The sequence below is a fragment of the Rhinichthys klamathensis genome, unplaced genomic scaffold, assembly GCF_029890125.1.
Source record: "Rhinichthys klamathensis goyatoka isolate OS25496 unplaced genomic scaffold, OSU_Roscu_1.1 h1tg000262l_1, whole genome shotgun sequence".
In the NCBI taxonomy this organism is placed as follows: Eukaryota; Metazoa; Chordata; class Actinopteri; order Cypriniformes; family Leuciscidae; genus Rhinichthys; species Rhinichthys klamathensis.
The window spans coordinates 346942-366147 of NW_026606783.1; the positions used below are offsets into that span (position 1 = coordinate 346942).

General features: G+C 38.0%; 1 protein-coding gene across 1 annotated transcript in view; it reads left to right on the plus strand.

Annotated features, from left to right (window-relative positions):
• Positions 1-5663: 5663 nt before the first annotated feature.
• erfl1 (Ets2 repressor factor like 1) overlaps positions 5664-19206 on the plus strand; it is a 30689-nt gene continuing 17146 nt past the window's right edge. Inside the window, exon 1 of the mRNA XM_056267790.1 lies at positions 5664-5797. The gene's annotated coding sequence lies outside the window, so the exon portion shown is untranslated. The remainder of the gene's footprint in view (positions 5798-19206) is intronic.

The following is a 19206-nucleotide window of genomic DNA, read 5'->3' on the forward strand; positions in this document are numbered from 1 at the left end:
TATACAACAGCAAAAGTTAAGCTTGATTGTACAACAGCAGCACAATTCGTCCTTTGCCAACATAACGTGGGTGTGAATCGGATCCACATTGTAAAGTAATAAACTATACAGTAAGGAAGTGGACAGTAAATCCATACAGTGCAAAGTGAGCTTTAAAAATCTCTGCTCTACCTATACGAATATCCTCAATCACTGATAATGGGATAGGTCAGTCTTCCCCCTCCCACCTAATAGATGCACCATCAGTTGTCACCACAGTCACTGACATTAGAGCAAACTACGCACCTTGCATTCATAATGCCATAGAGAGGCCTGTAATACACCCAACATTAAGGTCTATTACATGTGTCTGGGGTCGTATGTGCATCCTGTCAATGACATTTGGCAGATGCAACTTACAGTTCAGTCCAAGTAACCAGTTTGTGTGTTAGTAAATCAAACCCGATCTTGACATGCTAGTATGTGTGTGTGTGTGTGTGTGTGTGTGTGTGTGTGTGTGTGTGTGTGTGTGTGTGTGTGTTTGTGAGCAGGTCGTGTTGGGTTTCCATGTTTTATGGGGACTTTCCATAGACATAATTATTTTGATACTGTACAAAATGTAGGCCTATATTCTATCCCCTAAACCTACCCATCATAGAAAACTGTTTATGTTGTAATGCCAGTGTAATACCCATGTCATTATACAAATTTGTGTCCTCATAAAGCATATAAACACACACACACACACACACACACACACACACACACACACACACACACACACACACACACACACATTATTTTATTTATTAATGTTTTTATTTTATTTCTGTAACTCTGATTCGAATGGACTTGAAACCCTCTGTAGTCATTGTGTTCACTAGGGGGCGATATAGAGGTGCATGATGGTATTGTGGACATACAAGTCAGTTTAATATTGTTTGAGACTTCATAATTGGCAGTACCTTTGTATAGGCCTACTTTCGCTACTCAATCCATCTCTTTCATTTCATTCTCTGTATGCATCCGCTCCTAGTCTCATCATGTGCCTCCTTCCACACCCCAGTGGGTTCCATAGGTTTACCTAATGGATTATTACGTAGTCGATCAATTAAGTCATTTAAGTTTGTTAGATGCAGTCAATGGCTTGGAAAAGACCGTGAAGACTTAAAGTGATGTTTACTTCTGTTCGAGATCCAGAATCGGGATGCATGCCAGTGAGATCAACGTTAGTTTGCACTTAAGGTTTCCAGTGTTGAGGTTTTTATCCCTTTGACAGTTAAATAAATAATCCTAGATTAAGATCAAGTCCTGAAATGGCTTCAAAATTTTTAGCACGCTCTTTCATTTCATGCACCACCAGGCAAAGGTGTTAAGAATAGAAGTATAGGCTCATAGCGCCTGAGCTTGACTTGAGGAGTTGATGAAATAATCATTTTTGTTGTTGTTGTATTTAATAGGCTACATTTTACGAACTAAAAGTAAATCACTCTCTTTTAATGGTGGTGATGGGAGTGTGATTAAGTATTTTAGTGCATGCGGCTGAATGTTGAGATGAAAGTTGTAGCCTGGACATTGGACATTAAGTCCAGAATAAAAATGGACTATCTGGAGAATCGCGAAAGGGGGGCAATTGTGTATGCGAGAATGTTAGGACGAGAGTAAAGTGGATTTTCTGACGAAAAGAATGAGAGAGCGAGAGAGACAGAGATAGAGAGAGAGAGAAAGAGAGAGAGAGGAGAAGAAGGGAGGGTGGGGAGGGAGGACAACACACACACACACACACACACACACACACACATACACACGCACTTCATATACAAGACAGAGGAGCGGAAACGGGTCGAATCCTACTTCAAATTCTCTTTCCTCTCGGCTTGTCGACCGGGGAAAACAAACCGACCCGAGGCACAGCGAATGGGGATTTACTAATTAACTACTTACCGAGAGATGCACACCTCCTCAGCGCCCTCCCTCCCTCTCATTCAGTTCCCTCGGTCGTGGTTATTAGTGTAGAGGTGCTTCCACGGATCTCGGCTCCGCGCGCCCCCGGATCACACACCAGGAGAGTGAAAACGCACACGGGTTAGATATTTTCTACTTTAGACGGTTGGAGAACACGGTCAGGAAAGGCTGAGGTATGTCATGTGCACTGTTTTATAAAAACATTTATGATGACAAGATGATTTCACAAAGTGGAATTTATTTTTGAACTTTTTTGCCGTTTTAAAAAAATAGGCTACACATATTTTATGGATGCTTTTTTAAAGTTTTGTTTAATTATTTGTATTATTATAGCCTATTGTAAATATTTCAAAGTACGTTTCTTGTTCATTTATTAGCCCAAAGATGTGTTTTCGTACAATCATATTAAATTACATTATAAGGAAATACAATAGGCCTATAGGCTATATTATAAGGAAAGTATGACAAACCCTTTGAGTTTTGTGTAATTTTGAAAAGCGCTGACATCCGCGTGCACACTCGCAAACAGTCTCGCTCGTGCTGTTCTTGCCACGTCGGATTAGCTGTTAAGTGTCTCTATTTGTTAACGCTGTTCGTTGAGCCCTCACCTACACGCCACACTATCAATCAGTCAATTAAACAGTCACTCTCACGGCAACTAGAGACGTTTAATGTGGACTAAGCGCCGGGTGTGTGTGTATCCCTTCGATCTGCCAAATGACCAAGCTCAATTTACTCTCACAAGTGCATAAAGTGTGCTGCTCCATTCATTCATTCTTGTCATGTTGGCCACTGGTCAAATGCGAGCGAGAGGAGGACAAAATTCACTTTCTACTCATATTTATTTCGATACATTTTCCGTTTAGTTGCCGGTTTTGATTTCTTATGGTCTGGGACATTTTGGAGTTTGGGAAATGGAATCCTACTAGAATATTAATTATTGAAATATTAATTGAGGAGTGAGACAGAATGAGTTGGCTATGCTTAAATTGTATTTATAATAGGCCTATTAGGCATGTTACGTTTAATGTTGAATATCCTCGTAATTTGTGTGGAGAATTTAGGTTTAGGCCAAACGTTGTCAGAAATTTGGGACTTGAAAACTTTTTTTTTGTGCACCTGCGCACAAATTCAGGTCATGTCATAATAAAACAGCTTTTGCATACAGGAAAACTTTAAAACATTCTGTTCAATGTGTACCCGTTAACATCTTTAAGAGTTCGAATAGGCCGAGCCTGTATTGCTACCTAATTCGGTTAGTTCGTTAAAAGAAAAAAAAGAAAGAAAAAAAGTGTCTACCACGGCCGATACTTTGATGCATATGTTAGCACAGTATATCTCATCAATTATTACTTACACTATTTTTTTGATAAGTGTTTATAAATCAATAAACAGATATTTAGCTTTAACCATTTCAGATGCACCTCCTACTGATCTATCCATTTTTTTTTTAAATCTGCCGAAAACCTTGCGAGTTTTGAAAACTCGGGTGCTCGGGTTTTGTTTTTGCTCTTTTTCGTTTACTTTACAGCCCTGACTCGGCTCATCTCGTAAGTTCGTTTGTGACCAAGAGTTCCAGCACTGTACTAAATCTTGAAAGTGTTGAAGAAAATCATAGAAATGCTTTGAAAATGACTTGTATGCAAGATGCACTGTAAAAATATGGTTCAAAGAATTGGAATTTAAAAAAAACAACAACTTTGGGTTTAAATAGAAACGAAAACAAAAATGTAAGTTTTTGTTAGTGATTGTAAACATCGTTTTTATATATATAATCATTTATTAAATAAGCTACAATTTATTAAAATAAGCTTTCGTTGGTAATAATAATAGGCTACATACTTTTTATTTAGAAATGGTTCGTAGATTATTTTGGAAATTTGTTTAATTTGTTAAATTTAAAGTTTGATTAAAATATTTACTTTGAAAGTAGGCTATGCATCTTGTGGCAGAGTAATATTTAAATTTTGATAAGTAATTTTTGTGTGCAATGTTTAGTGAACTATACACGTAATAGATAGCCTAATATATTTATAATAATAATTATTATTATTATTACTGTTGTTATTATTATTAGTCCGAAAAAATAATTGGAGGGGAAAAAAGAAAGTGAAGACTATTTAAAGACTTGATTGAGAATCACGGGGATTTTCCACAGGAGTGATTTTGTTTGTCATTGATGTAAATATCCCTAATTGTCATTTTGAGGCTGTACCCTTGCCTTAGTCCTTGAACATGTAGGGCCCTATTGCATCTTCCGAGTTCAATGCATTCTTTACGTGTTTTCACATTATTTGATTTCAATCAAAGTAATTAACCGCAGGATGTCAGTCCACGAATTTGGACAATATCCAGAACATCCATTAATTCAATCACTTGCCCGCCTGAGCCGTTCCTCTGCGTCTCACTCCTGCGTCTATCTCTCTGTCAATATTTGTAGGAAATATTTCCGACATTAAATGGCATTTGGGGATATCTCTCCTCTCCACATCACTCAGTCACTCCCCCCTCCCTCCACCCCAGCACTGCCTTTGCTTAGTCCGCGTTACCGAAACTGCTCACCTGGCCAACTTTGTTTTAAGTCATATGCTCCATTACTTGAAAGAAGAAAAACTGCAGAAGATAATGATAATATGTAAGAATGTGTCTGACATGATTGTTAATAATAAGCATAATAATGATAATCATCGTTCTCGTCATATAGAAGGCTATTCTAACATTTGCAAGCATTTTAAAAATAAATAATTAGCTTCATACAATTAAACAATTTTAAAATAGCCTATTGTGCATTTTGTAAACATTCATACAGAAAACTAAAACTTTATAATTTAACATCGTGAAATATTTGTCCGTAGCCTATTTTTTTTTTATTTGTGAACCTTCACTCTTTACAAGTCACGGCTGAAACTTGTTTTTAATAACACTCTTTAGTTTTGGGGGGAAAAATCAAATTCAACACATTTTATGGGCTTACATTTTTTCGGCTATCTACAGATTCTCCATGATTAGAAAGGTCTTAAGATTGCATTTTTATTTAGAATGAAATGAGCGCTCCAATAAACGCACTGATTCTCTGACTCCAAAAAATAACTCAATATTGAGTTTTATATAATAATAAAAATATGTACAGCGTAAAAAAAACTATTCTTGTCTAACGTCAAACTTCATGTGCCATTTTCGCATTTATAGACCTATTTTAGCAGAATGCGGTTACTGCAACGGACTTCAGGCCAATGTCGCTTTGTAAAATTACTTAATGGGATATTTATATGAAAATTGCTCAGGAAACTGCGAGTATGTTATTAGTAAATATAACCATGTAATTACTTTTTACTCGTAGGCCTATTCAAAATTTTACTCTGCATATTACCCGACAGCTTTTTTTATCCGAAATGTTCGAGAATCTGTGTTTTAAGGTGTAAATTTAGATAGCCTACGAATTGAACAAAATGTGCAGAACAAAATTGCACAGAAATCTTACTTGTAGGAAATTCTCGGAGGGAAAGCTTTCCAGCTCTTTGCTGCCACAGCCTACAAGTGATTAATGTTGTGACGCTGTTTAACATATCATTCTATTGCAATTTTAGCTACCCACAATGCTTGTTTAAGAAGAATAGCCTAATTTATCAATAAAAGAAGAGTAAAAACACGTTTTGTAAACTTTTTTTTTATCAACAAATTATTTTTCCGTTTCAGCGCATCAATTATAGCTACTGCAGGGAACGGCACAATCTTTGCTCTTCGAAGTGGATCAGATAAAGCCCAGAGATTTTCGGTCCATCTTACAGCAGCAGCCACGGTGCCGGCTCCGGCACTTGGTTTCCGTCTGAGGCGAGGCCACTTGGGATAGCCGGTAAGTTCAGCTCCGAAAACAAACACACACGGGTCTCGCATCATTTTGCATCTCGCACATATTCTGCTTCGTAAATGTTGCTCGAGCGACGCGCTGTTTAGCCAACCCTACTGCGGTGAGAAACACATCATTCATTCACGTGAATTTGTTCACAACAGGTTGCCAAACATAAGGCTTTGGTAAGCACGGGTATTTCGAAGGAGCATCTGTGTTATTCCATTTGTAAGCACTGAAATATATTGTCACCTACAGTGAAAGTCATTTAAAAAATAGTTTCAAATATGTATCTCACAAGTTAAATGCTGAAATGGTTATGCAGTATTTCGTATCTTTATTATGCTTCCATCTTGTGTTTGTAACCATTAACATATTGTAAAGACAAATGTATTAATTTACAGATAATTCAGATACACGTTTTGTGTTCTTTAGGCTAACAATTTTTTAGTTTTTATACTACTAAAAGCAAAGGCATTTCTCTCCTTTCCTCCGAGTTCCTGCTCTGCCCCTTCTCCCTCCCCACTGTGTTCTTCCCTATCTCGTCCACCTCCTGTGCACCCCTGGTTGCTACAAACGTGTACACAATAATAACAGCAATATATATATCCATCTATCTCTCTATCTGGCTTGTCGACGGTGTGGAGAGTGCCTGGGAGCCTGAGAGTAAGGAAAGGTCAGTTAATCGATGGTGCCCAATTTGACAAATCCAAGTGAGTCTTATCATCCGCAGTATTTAGGGGCGATAGAGGGCCTACGAGATAACTGTTTAATCCTGACGGCAACTGCAAGGGGAGAAGAGGAGATAGAAATGTCTGTGAGAGAGAAAGAGACAGTAGGCTTGAGAGAAAGTTGCAGAGACTAATATAGACGAGAGGGTGTAGGTTAAATAAAAGAGTTCAGAGGTTAGACATTTTGGAACAGATAGGAGAGTGTAGAGAGAAAGAGAGCCAAACTAAATTCTAAATATATTTTATCAGTACTTCAAATTAAAGCCTTGGTTATTTAAAGGAATAATTCACCATAAAATTAAAATTCTGTCATCATTTACTCAATTCATAACGTTCTAAACCTGCACAAAAACAGCTATTGTGAAAAATGTTTTTGGTCCATATAATAAGTCATTGTGGTCCAATGTTGTTTTGGACCCCACTGACTTTCAATATATGGACAAAATCAGTTTGTTTCGTTTATTTATTTATATAGCAGCTTACAGGCTACCACAGTTCCAAAGTGCTGTAGCCTACATTGCAATAAAAAGCAACAGAACAATAAGACAAAACATAAAACCATCCATGTACTATTGTACTAAAATGCCAAAGAGTACAGATAAGATTTTAAGCGTTCCTTAAAAACATTTAGAGTCAAGGAAGATCTAACATCCAATGGCAGATTATTCCGCAATCTAGGACCAGCGACAGAGAAAGCACAATCACCCTTCAGGGATACTTCAGTTGAAACATTCTTCAATATTCTGTTGTGTTCTGTAGAAGACAGTCAAACAGGTTTGAAATGACATGTGCGTGAGAATATGGCAATTTAAAAGAACCTCAGAAAAGGTAGCTTTTTATGATTGTTCATATGAAGGACTCAAGCAAACACACACCCTAACACTTGTTGGCCATGAGAGGAGCTTAGTCAAGTACACAGCCTCCTACTCTTGTCCTCTCTCACCATCTCAATACCAGCTCAATGTAATTCGATTGAGATTAGTTGCACTGGCATGACAGCAGATCCCGTATTGCCAAAACACTTAGGAGGCAATGACAGTCTCCCATCGACATGTGCTAATACAAGACTCCACGACTGGCCATGCATCACGACTACAGCGTACACACACAGCAGAGGGGTTTGAGTGTGTGTGCACTTGTGAGTAAGTGAGCTCATAACTCGGACAGAGCTAGAGATGAAAGTAAAAGATAAGAATATATCAGCGAAGAGCATAAGCGAGACAGAGAGACAAATGGCATAACAGGATTGAGTTATAATGTGCAGAAGAAGCAGAAACTGTGCTTGGGAAAGACGGAGCAATAGACGGACAGGGAGACTGATGGTGACTGAGGTAAAGTGCGGGAGAGGGAGACGAAGAGTAAGTGGGTCGAGAGGATGGATGAGGACAGGAAAGGGAGAAGGCACAGCTGAGAAACAGCAGCTTTACAAGAGCGGAGATTAAGGCAACATGTCCCCGGTCAGTCATTAATCCGGTTTAAAAGCAATTAAGCTAAGACTCTGTGAGAGAGAGACTGAGAAAGAGAGAGCGAGATAAAAAGAGAAAGAGAAAATGTGATTATTTTGGGTTTATTTGGATCTTTAGCACATACAACTTGTGTAAGGAGTAAGGAATAAGACACAGAACAACCTTGATTATTGTCCCCAATGCTTCAGTCTTTCTGTCCAGCATTGTCTCATTCCTCATCCTTAGTGTGCATCATTGTCATTGATGTTCCAGATGTGTATCACGGGCTGCAGGTCGACACAGGGCCTCACCACATGTGTAATGTTTCTGCGTCCATGGGGAGATTGTGGTACAGATAGCGCTACCACCTGACAGATACACAACAGAACATAAATCACATCTGGAAGCTCTTGCATGCACTCAAAGAGACAGTTTTATCACACAGTCTGTTCTACAAAGTAATTAACAACTATGCAAGCAGGGAAAGGTCAAAGCAGAGAGATGCTGAATGGAGAGTGAAATTCAGATTCAGAGTCCTGTGATTTAAAAAAAAAAAAAATATATATATATATATATATATATATATATAAACATGTTCAGATTTAGTCTTTAAATTGACCACCCATTGTTGGGGAACAGAATCATTAAGGCTTTCGGTGACTTTAAGGCTCGTTTACATTTGTCAGGATTATGCGCCTTTTAAAATTGAATTGAGAGTGCATTTTCAATTAAGTTGCTGAATTTGAGTTGAGGCAGCAAACAGGATGCAGAATTGCATCCGAATTCAAGTGAACTGAAATTCAAAGAACAAATTTTTAACTTGAAAATCAAGTTTGATTAAGGCAAACTTTAAATGTTGACTTGACATGGCCTCATTTGAAAGTTTTGAAAAAAGCTTTGAAGTTTGAAGGTTTGTAAGCCAAGATATATATAGATAGATGATAGATAGATGATAGATAGATAGATAGATAGATAGATAGATAGATAGATAGATAGATAGATAGATAGATAGATTCCTCTTCCTGTCATTTTCGATTCAACTTCCTGTTTTTGACCAATTCAGTCAAATTCACACTCGTTAATTGAAAGGGAGCCAGTTCTTCATTTCTGAATATTGCCCAACCCTGACATATGTATTATTGGTTGCACCATTGGGTGCATTTTATTTCATTTATTTAACAGGGACCATGCACAACACAGATGTTGTGCCAGAGTTAGCAACATTTTTGTTTCATCTTCAAAAAAGTAAGTATTTGTGCTGCCTTAAAGGTGACCTATAATTCAAAATTGAATTTACCTTGGTATAGTCAAATAACAAGAGTTCAGTGCATGGACATGACATAGAGTGAATCTCAAACTGGACTGTTTTCGCGTTCTCATTTAATTCACGTTTATGAAAAACACCTCTGAAAAACGGTCGGTTCTCCACACAATACCGACTGTGACGCAATAGTCGGGATCATTAATATGTACGCCTCCAAATATTTGCATAATGCCAGCCCTCAATGCCAGGTGGATCTGCGCAGCCGAAGCTGTTTCCTCAACTTGGGCCAATACAGAGCTGGCCTCGGATCGAGCTACCAAGCAACACTTTCTGATGTGTAATTGTTCAAGTTCAGACAGGTAATCTTTCTCTCAAAATCGTTCAATACTGTTTATGCATCTGTAAGTCAAGCCAGCGACTAAAATATCAGCTTCACATCGTTTCTTTTAGTAGGATGAAAATAATCGTATTTAAATTGTGAACAAATTATATACAGAAAGCGATTAAAGAACAATCTTTCCACACAGCGCAAGTTTATCTGGACACTTGCCAAACTCGTTATGAAATCAATGACGCACGTTACTGCACAACGAAGCTCTTACTGTATTTACATCATCGTGTTTGCATTGGGGAAAGCAGAGAGAGAGCAGAAACTGCTTTGCAATGATAAGATCTTCATTCTCGCGATCAACAGACTGTCATCTGCTCAATGCTCATCACGGCAACATTTTATGTGATGGGAATAGATCTAAATACTTTAAAAACATCTCACGATTCGTTAATCTCGATAGCTGTTATAGTAAAAACGTATAATAGCAGTAGTAAAAGTATTGGGGAGAGAGTTTCACAAGTAATGCGTAGCTTTTTCATATGCAAGCATGTCAGCCAATCACAGCAGTGGCCGCGGTTACACTGAATCCCACAGCCATCCCAAAATTATGATTATTTTTTATCTAAAAAACATACTAACATTATAAGGGTAACCCAGGAAACATAAAAAAACAAAAAAAAACATTCTAGGGCACCTTTAAAAATGTACGTTTATTCAGCTTGAAATATAAAGTTCTACTTAGTGACAACTTGGATATTTAAGTTGACTAAACCTAAAATTTTAAGGCAGCACAAACACTTACTTTTTTAAGATGGAACAACATTCTTTTGTACAGTGTATATATAATTTGCATCTGTGGTCCACATTAGTAACATTGGACAAAGAAAGAGAGAGATATCTTTCAAACATGACGGATGAAGTCCGTCTCATTTTCCACTTTACCCAAAGTGAAAATACAAAAGTGTTGACATAGATTTTGTGGAGCGTTGTTCATTGTTGACCAGGATGGAGTGCTATCGACTGGCTCTTCCTGCTGAGGGATCGCTGTGCAGCCCTGAGGCCAAACCCACAGTGGCATTTAATACACTGCACTGGTGACCATACTGCCACACTGCTCACGGTGTGTCAGTGTGAGTGTGTGTGTGTGCTCTTATAGACTCAATCACACACACATATATACTCACTCAAGTTTAAATCTATTCAAAGACTACATGCAATTCTTCAAAAAGACAAACAAGAAGGTCTCTTGCTGCAACCCGGTCACACTAAATGCGTCTCTATAGTGTTTATCGTGCAATTTATACGCGAAAATTAGATTTTACGTGCCATTTTCATGAGATCGGGCTGCTTTGTGAGAGTCTCTTTTTGAATGAAAAAACAAAACAAAACAAGGAACTGGGTTAGATGTCTCTAAAATGTAAAGATGTAAAAGGGGACAAAGAAGAAGAAGGGGGACAACATGAGAGAAAAAGATGCCACAAAGACAGCCTCTGGGTAGGATCTAATTTGCAAAAAAGGAGGAAGCACAGAAGAAGTTGTTCACTAGGGAGACAGAAAAAAAAGAAAGACAAGGGAAAGACAGAGATACACAGATGGGAAGGAGAAAAGGGGAGGGGGGTAAAATTTCCATCAGGTTTTCAATTGGGGCGGATCAATAGTGTATTAGAGCTCACCTTGACCCCGCGTCTCCCCCCTCTCCTTACAGGCCAAGTCACTTGCACACACAGCAGGGGGCTGCAGAGGGACAGTGACTGCATTACTGACTCCCTCACAGCAGCCGAAGTGGCAGAAAATGGCACAATAAAAACGGGAGAGAGTGAACGAAAGACTGAGACTGGTGCCTGAGTTCTCTGTGAGGCAGAGCGGCCTGCCGAGCAGTGGTTGAAATATGAAACAAGCTGATTTATTAGATATTTCTGAATTTACCTGCCTTTACAGATTTATAAATCTGCATGTACACACACATACACACACACACACTCGCGAGAACGCTGCAGACTGCATTTGCAAAGAGACAGTGAACTTCAATACACTTCGGAGGCGGAGGCAGGGGGCAGCGGGCACAAAGGGATGGGGGGAGAGGTTGAATGAAAAAAATTGATCTGGGAATTTAGCATTTAGACACAGTTTACAAAGCGATATGGAGGGAAGGCAAAAGAGCACAGGGGACCGGAGGGGCCAGACACTTAACTTTACAATTGGTCAGCATCACCCAGTCGACTCGGATGCAAAACATGGAAATATCTGGTGGGAAAAGCTCCTTTATTTTTATTTAATACGTCATTTAATACTCTTCTGCTTGTAGCACAAGTGAATGGCTTTCCTTTGCCTTTTTGTGAACTGGTTTGACGACTTTGAAATGTATGTTCCTTAGACGACACTGTAAAGACATTATTAAGACTTCACGTCTGCTATCGTTTTGTCGAGACGCTGAGGTTGTGCCGCTCAGATGAGAAGTTTTCTCCAGGCGTTTCCTCAACTACTGTTGGCTTCACACTGTTTCGCTCAGTCACACTTGCACACACAGCGACTAACAACAAAACAGAGGTGCGCATGCAGTGTCCCTACTGCTGAAGGGAAAAAAAGAAAAAGAAAAAAGGGAGAGAGAAAAAGAAATCGATCGCCGGGGATAGCGGTGCGCGTCGGAGGATCGTATCTTGTCAAAATAATATATTACCCTCATCCCCGGCTGATCGATGCGGCGGATTAGGGACGGAGGGCTCGCTCTCCCCTCCTCTATCTCTCTTTTTCTCTCCCTCTCTCTGCCTGCCGTTCCTTGCAGTTTAATATTTACCTCCGTGAAGGAACGGGCGCGACGGCGCTCACTCTTAATTGATTCCGACACTTGGGGCTCTGTGCTCGGGCTGCGGAAGAAGGCGGGAGGGGTGGCTGGAATGTAGAGAGTGTAAGAGGGAAGTGGTGAGGAACAGGCAAAAGAAATGAGGTGAATAAAATAAGGCATAAAGGTACGAGTTGATTCATATGCATGTAATATGCATTTGAAGTTTCTATATTTGAATATTTTGTTGCTTATATATTTCATATCAAATGTTATATGGGTAGGGGTACAGAAAATATAAAGAGATGTGAAGCTACAAGTTCCACCTCCCATCTTAGCCTACAAGTTACAAGATGGCAAATGAAACAGAATGTCAGGTAAAAGAAGAGATGTAAATGAGAAATGAGAGAAAAGTAACACGGATGAGCCAGCAGAACAAATAAAGGAAATGGCAGAGAGAAAAATTTAGACACAGTGATGAGTGAAGAATGAGTGTTAAAAAATAATTAAAAACAGCAAAAATAAACTTGAATGCTTCCTGCAGAAAAAAAGTGAAGAATTCACTTTTAAGAGGCATTTCAAGATTCTTTTTTAGTTTAATGTTTGGGCTCAGTAAAAGTTTTTTTTTTTTAATGCACAGTTAGGATGCATTAAATTGATCAAAAGTGACAGTAAAGACTTTTACTTATAGTACAAAAAAACTTTGATGATGATTATCAAAGAATTCTGAACAAATTTATCACGGTTTCCACAAAAATGTTAAGCAGCACTGTTTTCAACATTGATAATAATGAGACATGTTTCTTGAGCCTATAATCATCAAATCAGAATATTAGTATGATTTTTGGAGGATAATGACACTGAAGATTGAAGAATATTTCACAATATTACTGTTTTTTTTACTGTATTTTTGATCAAATAAATGCAGTCTTGGTAAGCATAAGAGACTTATTTCTAAAACATAAAACAAATATTACCGACCCCAAACTGTTTCTATATTTTATATTACATGTTCAGTGATCGGAAGAGATAAATGAGACAAACGTAAAACAGAGGAACCTGAAGAACAAATAGAGGAAATTGCAGAGAGCAAAAAATAGACACATTGAGGTAAAGAGAAAGAAGAATGAGCATCAATAAGGATGACAAAGATAAGAAGCAAAAAGAAACATGCATGGCAAGAGAACAGAGGGCAACCATAAAGAGAAAGCAAAAAAACGAGGAGGGGGAGAGAACAAAATTGTGAGGTGACAGAGTAATATAAAGAGGGATAGACAGAAAACAGAAACGATGAAGGGAGACGGAGAAAACAAGAGAGGCACCATATTTTCCGTTGAAGGAACTCAGCTGTCATCTTGTTCCGCCAGCACAGAGCGTAGCTATAAAATACAAGAGCCGGGCAGGCCACACTCAATGACTTATGTGTATATCTAGGCTTTGTCAATATTTCTTTCTGGCTCCCCACTTTCTCTGTTTCTGTCTCTCTCTCAAATGTTATGTGGGTGTCACGTTGCCCTAAACCCGTAGAAGCCATGGACAACTTCTGATGTGATTTTCATACACAGACAGTGACAGATTGTTAAAACTGTTTGTATGATGGTGTAATTATTTTTGTAGGCTGCATGATGCTCAGACCAATCTAAGTGTTGTATATATCTTACAACATCTATTTTTCTATATTATTCTGATATAGCATTATATGGGCTATTCACCCAATAATGAGAATTCTGTCATCATTTATAATGTTGTTCCAAATCTGTATAATTTTCTTTCTTCTGCTTAACACTTAAGACAACATTTTGATAAATGTGTTAGTGTTTTTTTTTTCCGCTCGGTACAATGAAAGTCAATGGGGTTCAGTGTTGTTTATGACCCCTTTGACTTTCATTATATGGACAAAAACAGGACACATTTTTCAAAATATCTTTTATGTTCCACAGAAAAAAAACGATATTCTAATTTTTTTGTGGGAACTATCCCTTTAATAATATGAATATTATATTCCTTGCAGATAGTTTCATTGGCAACTTCAGTCCAAGGTCTCGGTGCACTCACTATAGGTCAGGCCACACACTAACATCACATGCAACTCAAGTTGTGTTGATGCCAATACACAGCCTCTCTTTTCGTGGGTTTATTGGTTTTGAAAACAGAGGTACGCCATTGAGAACTATTGTGAAACAAAGCAGATTGCAAACAAAAATGCCCTCATACATTCATCTAGCTGACTTGTCGAGTTTCTTTTTCTCTTTGTCTTCGGTTTCCCTTCCATCTCTCTTTGTATATAGGCCTACGCACCTCCATTTGCTCTCTCCATTCATCTCCCTGCTGTTCCCCCTCCTTGTTCATCTCTCTCTGTATTTCCTCATCTCTGGTCTTTATTTACCGGCGCTGCGGCGCTGGCTGTGGCAGCTCAGGGAGCGGTAACAGAAGTGTCAGGTGTCATTATTCGTCTAATTCAGTAATCCGTCATCGCACACTCCCTGTGTGTATGACGTATTATACATGGACACAGTGGGTGTAGTAGGCGCTGTGGTGGAGATTCGATTTGACACGCGCAGAGGTGGGCTGTTTGGTTGAGGGGGGGCAGGGGGGGCGGGGGGGTACAAGAGTGGAAATAAGGTCCCGAGTTTGACTGAAGACAAAGGGTAGTAAGAGTTATGTGTGAAAGAGGTTGTGGGTGGCCCTATAGTTTAAAAAATTGTGTTTTATTTTAGAACAATGTCTCTTATTTTATGAGAGAATTTTAACTTAAAGAGATAGTTCACCCAAAAATGGAAATCCTCTCAGCATTTACTTGCCCTCATGGCATTCCAAACCTGGGGTGCGTTTGCCATACAACAACATAACTCGCTGCTTGACTACCATAGTATGATGTATCGTTGGAGAAATGAACTAGTCACAACTGATTCCCCAAACCAGTAACATGGTCGCACCTCCATCGATTGAACCATGTTGGTTCAACAATTTAGGACTATTGACTTCACATGCAGGTGGTGGAGTAATATCTTCTGCTAATTAATCGATTCAAGATTGCAATTAATGTCAGATTACTGCTACTTTAACGTGCATGGCATGAGGCCTACTTCACTTTTTTGTTCTCGTCTTTTTGTTTTATTTGATGTTTGATTCATCGTGAGTTCCCTAGCTCTACGTCTTGCTCAGGGGTTCCCTTACGTATTTATGCACATGCATACTCTTCAAAAAGGGTGCTGATTGTTGATATACACTAAAATATATAGATTGAAATGTATATATTTATATGGGATAAAAGATATAGAATGCACTGAATGTTAGCTTGCTTATTGTGTCCAAGAGCATGTTCATATTAACATGGTTCTAGCCACAGGTCGAGAGTAGTTCCAACCATACAAGGTTGCAATGCTGTTTGCAAATGTTCGTTGGAACTATAGTTGCAGCAAATTAAACCAAATCATTGAACTACTGTATGTTGGTAATGACAGAACTTGCGACCATAGTTGATAACAATGCTTTTGGGAAATACACTAATGTTTGACTTTCTTTCTTCTGTTGAACATATATTTTGAAAAGTATCTCAGTTGTCGATTTTTGTTCATACAATGAAAGTCAGTGGGTTCCAGTGTTGTTTTGGATCCCATTAACTTTCATTGTCTGAACAAAAAGAGTTAAAAAATGGTGACAGAATTTTCTTTTTTTTAGTGCTAATGCTCCTGTAATCCCAATCCAATTCCTTAAAACTTGGCGAATAAGGCACTTTCTGTTTCTGAAAGTAAATAGGATAGATTGCTTTGTGGTTATTGTAATCATCTTCTATATTCAAATGTAACATATTCAATTCACATTTATTTGTATAGCACTTTTCACAATACACATCGTTTCAAAGCAGCATGTTTCAAAACATATCAATATTCACATTCAACTGGCTCAAGATAATAGAACTTAAAATCACACTCTCCATTTCAGTTTCTTGTATCTCAACCATAACAATGTAGAAAAGTTTTTTGTTTTAAGTTTAGTTTAGTTTGCTTTTTGGGCTTATTTTGAATAATTATTTGCATATGTTGAATTTGTTTGGTTCATAGCTCTTTTTTTACGTGTCCCAATTGGTTTATTGCCAACTTTTCCCACTTCTGATGAAGAGCCATTGGGCTCGAAACATCACCTGTGGTGAGAACATGAAATAAATATTTTTCTATTTTCGCAGCCTTAACCACAAAAAGACATAAAGTTTTTTTTTTTTTCACAGTGCAAAAGTATAAAAGTTTTGATCCTCAGATTTAAACAATCCTGGGTTGTTTCAATCCATGTTTGGGTCAAATGTGGTCAAACCCAAGCGTTGGTTTAAATTAACCTAATTTCTTCATTTAAACCAACGTTTGAGTTTGTCCATATGTGCAAAAGTGTATATAAAAAGTGCCCCCAAAATGTTTTTCAGTATTTACTTTCCCTAATGTCACTCTAAACATATGACTCTTCCATGGAACACAAAAAGTGAATTTTGACATCTTTAAAGGTTTCGCATCCAGCTGGGTGAAGATCGAAATGACCAGATTAGAAGTAAAAGTTATAACAATTTATCAGTTGATTAAGCCAAGTGAAATCAACATTACAGTGTTTCCAATATTATCTCCCTTCAATGGTGCTGTAGCTGCTCACCAAGGCTTTCTCAATTTAAAATGGACACACTCCATCACTGACAATCACTGTTTTAATGAGTCTTGGAGTTAGCAGCAGTGTTCTTTAAAAGTAATGAAAAATACTGAAAAAAAACTGATAAATTGTTATAACTTTTACTTCTACTCTGGTCTTAAGGGCTTTTTCGATCTTCACACAGCTGACTGCGAAACCTTTTAAGAATTCAAAGTTCCCTTTTTGTGTTCCATGGAACAAAGTGTTTGGAGTATCATTAGGGAAAGTAAATAATGAACAAAATTTGGGTGCACTATTTTTATATACACTTTTGCAGAAAATATGGACAAACCCAACTGCAGAGCCAAGGGTAATTTAAACCAACAGTTGGGTTTGTCCATGTTTGACCCAAACATGGGTTGAAACAACACAGTATTTTTAGAGTATACAGTGAGGATAATAAATGCAGCAGTAACTCTCCAAGTCTACAGTCCTGCTAAAAATTTCAAGAGCATTGCAGTCTTCTGCTCTTAGTGAATTTTAGTGAATTTCATAGGGACGCACATAAAACATTTGAGGATTAGAAATTAGAGAACTTTTCAGTGTTCCAAAGGGTCTAAAATGCCCAATGCAGTGATTAAGATTTAGATGGTAAAGAAGATGCTATGGTGTTAAAATTCATGTTGGGAACACCTGCTCCATCCTGGAGTTTTGTTAAAGGGTTAGTTGCAGTTAGTGATAATTTATTTCCTGTGCCACCATTGCTTTGCCATCAGCAAATTTGGGAACAGTCACATCTGCCAGCTCCTTTTGGGATAAACAGATTTGTCATACTCAAGCCTACAAAATACCTCTACACCAGTTAGTTTAAGGAGTCTGAACCTTTTGATTTTGATCCTTGGATCATGATCTCTGGTTGATTTGGCGATGCAAAATGCTCAATATGTGAACAGCCCTTTACTTGCAACTTTAATGGATCTTTCTCTTTACTATTTATCAGAGACAAGGGACACTTAATGCATATCCTAATACATATTGATCATTGCAAAATCATTGATAGGTGTGATACAACCTTTTGAACATATTGGTGGAATTTTTTGCCTAGTTCAACAGATTATGACCTGAAATGCACTCAAATTCTAGTTAAGATTGATCTATGTGTTGGTTTGTAAAACAATCAGTTAACCATCACACTGGTGTGCAATACCTCACAGAATAAACAACATCACACAGTTTCAAAAGACACAAGGCTAAGTAAAAAATTGGGCCTACACAAATGTAATTTTTCCATGAATTAATTTCTTTAGGACTCTGATTTGCACAATTTTCAGGAAACCATGCATGCTGAACTCACACTAAACATGGATAACAGTTTATAATAATCCTCAATTCGCACCCTCAATTCCTCTATGTTTAAAAAAGTTCCTGTCTGGTATAGCAAGATCTAAGGTTCTTAAATATGTTCAGGATTCAGTTTCCCAAAGCAGTAAAAAAAAAAAAGAAGAAGAAAAAAACACATGCATCTATGTAGCCTATAGCATAAACGTCCGTGAATAAACGTCAGCCACGGATAACTCGTAAATATATTAGGCCTACTTGCGCAGAGCTTTTTCGTTTCTTGAATATCGCCTTGAATAGCCTATCACAGACCTGCTTTAATGTGACAGACAGTAAGTTAAACATGTATCACTTGCTATTTATTTATAGTTATTCTTAATTAAGATATTACTTTTAGCAGTGACCCTCCTCATAAATAAATGAAGTTACGCGTGTCATCCTCTTCTTTCAATGGTAAGTTCAGATCTGCTCCAGTCAGTCAGGTGCCACATTGTGGCTATTTTGGCGAATTGTCGAGCCCCTTACAATCATATACATCTCATCTAATCACATCACATTTGTTTATTTTAAGCCAAATTGATTCATCTCTATGCAGTTGAAGATGAACATTCCTGAAACTTAACCAATAGTCACAATTATTTTATGTTCGCTAAAAACTCGACAAATTACATTAATCTTAGTGGTATTTTCGTGCTGTTGTGTTAGGGAGACAAACTCCCTGAGATACAGTATTGGTGAAGGTTTTGTTCAGCCCCTTTGAACCTGACAGCTCCTGAAACAATTTACTTTTACCCGCTAGTCTGGGAAAACCTGAACCCATAGTTCGGATCGCGTCACAAATGACACACGCACAGCCATGCGCGTCTGATGGACCTTCTCATCAGAGACATTACTAGTAGAGAATTGCGTTGCAGTT